Source organism: Parus major, chromosome 4A (assembly GCF_001522545.3).
Source record: "Parus major isolate Abel chromosome 4A, Parus_major1.1, whole genome shotgun sequence".
Classification (NCBI taxonomy): Eukaryota; Metazoa; Chordata; class Aves; order Passeriformes; family Paridae; genus Parus; species Parus major.
In genome coordinates, this window is record NC_031772.1 from 386988 (window position 1) to 390054 (window position 3067).

A 3067-nucleotide genomic window follows, 5' to 3' on the forward strand; every position below is an offset into this window, starting at 1 on the left:
TTATTTTGCTGCTTTTTTTAAAAAAAATTTTTCCCCAGTGACAACTTTGAGGCCAAAAGGGCACTTAACTTGCTTTAAAAAGTTTTAAGTGTTTTAAAGTGAGCTTGAGTTTTTGTGTAATTTCATGATTCTAGAGTTTGACTTACATTTTTTTAATATTTTTTTTAAAAAGGAGGCTATTGCCAACATTGTAAAAATTGGCAGCAGTAAAATATATATTTAATTTTTAATCTTGACCCACAGGAATATTTGAAAATAATGCAGCAAGAGGAGTGTTTTACTTGAATGGCTTTGCAGCACTTATTTTGTTTTTAAAATGAGAAACCAATGTGTCATTGCAATCTGCTACTTTTTTTTTGTTTCCTTTTTGTTCTTTGCTGATGCAGAAGAAGACAGGCAAAGGACCAAAGGAGTTGAAAATATGCCTTGAAGACACTCCCTGTACCTTTGGGAGGATGCTGGGCTGAGGTTAAAAAAACCCCTTTCTGTTGGTGCTCACTTTATGTTGCTGAGGACTTGGTTTCAGAGGAGCTTTCCAACCCTTTAAAAAATCTCTGTTTGGAAATATTTAATAAAAAAAAGCAAGACTTTTTTTTTAAAAATAAAATTAAATATTAGCTCCTGTTTTAAACTATGAGATTACCTGGGGCATTTTAAGAGTTACGATTTGATGAAGAATTTACTGGGTCCTGAATGGGTTCCTGCTGTGGGGCTGAGCCCTGGCAGCCTCATCTCACAGCCGTGGTCTCTCTGCATCTTTAACATGAAACCAGAATGGACCTCGTAAGCTACGTCATGATGTCTGCAGTCAGAGCACAGAGGAGAAGACTACAGGGGGTTTTTCTAATAGCATAGTTAATTCCCAATTTCTGACTGTACCCACTTGATCAACTTTATAAAAAATTATAACTCAAAACTCCAGAAATGTGTAACACAAAGTTGAGGAACTGTAGTATTAAAGCAATTTCTTTGTTATTTAATTTTCATCCAAGCTAGGGAAAAAAAATATAGAAAAATAGTTTATATCAGCACCTTAGTTTTATCACACTTAAAATTCTAGATTTTGTAATTTTGCTGTAGAGTGAGAAATAGTTCCCTTCCAGACTGACAGTAAATTGCAGTGAAAAAATTAAAGTGGCATAAATGCCCCCTACAAAGTATAAAATCACATATGTATTAGTGAAACATTAATGCCCTGAAAATATGTTTTCTTCTTTTTGTTAGCTTTCTGTTCTTCATCTCGGCCAGTCTTTTACAAAATTGCTGGTTGTCAGTGCAGCACCGGGACTAAATCATGCTCCGTGGAGAGGCTGACGCAAGGAAGGGGCACTGGAGAAATACTGCATTTCATAAACAAAATCACTGGAGCATTAGGAGAGCAAACATGTGGTTTTATGAACATAGTTATAAATATTTAAACATGCAAAATGAAAATGTTACTAAATATCTGTTTTTCATTATCTTTCGATGAGCATTTTCATTCTTGGAAGCGTTGCTGGCTGGCTGCACAGAGCGATCACCACCCCCTCCCCAGAATGAATGATGTGTAATGTGAAAACGTGTTAAAATGCACAGTTGTTTGTAATATCTTCTACCAAAGTGGAAGACCTTCTACCAAATTTGGTATTCTACTGAATCGCAAAGTATTCTTGCCCAACAAACAGGCAGCCGTCCTGATCTGTCAGCAACTCTCCTGCGGGATGTTATGAAAAATCTGAGGATGGTTTAGAAAATATAAGATGTCACTCAGTGAGCTTGGAGTCATGTCCTGCCATCCTTTCTCCGGCAAAATTCCTACAGAAGTCAACAAAAGATGCGGCTGCTGATTTTCTCATTAGCAGTGTATTATTCTGACGTGTCAACAAGCGTGGAGGAGTTGTGTGTGGCTCTGCGGAAGGGGTGGAGGCTGCAGCGGGACGTTTGGGTTTGTGTGCCCCTCGGCAGGGCTCTGTGTGCGGGGCTGAGGCTGCACCTTTCCCAAGGGTGGAGGCAGGCAGCGCAGGCTGTGCATTTTGGCTGTGGAGTGGAGGCTGGGAGCAGGCAGGGGCCACGCTGTGCATCACTGTTCTTGGTAAGGCAGGTGTCTGATTCCTCAGACTCAGCTTAGGCAGCCGTCTCTTGGCTTTGGTTCTCCGTCCCTGCCTCCCCACCAAGCTCTGACTGTGCCGTGGATTTCATCAAATCAGGTGCCAAATGAGATATTTTTTGGTTTTCTTTCACGTACCAGAGAACCCATTTTATATTAGTCCCATACTTAATGTTGGCTGTGGTGAGTTTCTGGTGGAGGCACGGCCCTGGTGCGCTGGCACATCCACACGCAGGCGCACGCTGTTTACTATTCCTCCTGCAGTTGCTCCCACCAATAAATCTGCACTTGCTGTAGCCAGGATGGAAATCTTTAAGACAAAGGACTTGAATGGGCAGTTTTTTATTGCTGTTACAGAGTAGAAGGCCCCAAGCTGGGGGCTTCTGCATGCATGAATGCTGCCCCCCTTGGCTTGATACTGTCTTCTGTGAGCTCTATACCAGTACCAGAGACTGGGAAGGGGAGAGGGCCCCAAGGCTGGTATTTCTCCATTTCAATTCCTGCTCCTCTGACTGCAGCAAATCCCAAAGAAATGATGGCTGAGAAGTAAACTTGGAGAAGAGCGTAGAAGGGCAGGCTGGTGGGTAGCGCAAGGGGTGCGTGGGAGGGCAGCACAAAAACGTGGGAATGAGGAAAGGAGGAACAAAAGAGATGCGGGTTGGCGAAGGAGGAACAGTGGAGTGAAAAGCAGCCAGGCTGGTGCAGCAGTGAGGAGCTGCTCCTTGTCCCTGTGTGTGAATACATCCAGCTGAGCCTTTTGCATTTGCAGTCTGTTCAGGCAGAGCCCCCACAAAAGTGTGTGAGCCTCTGGAGATGTGCACAGGATTTGGCCTGTGGGAAGCAGTGTGTGACACTCGGGGTGAGGGACCCCCCGTGCTCCACCCTGCTGCTGCCGCCCTGCAGCTCTGTGGGGCTGCTGAGGGTGCAGGTGACACTCGGGGTGAGGGACCCTCCGTGCTCCACCCTGCTGCTGCTGCCCTG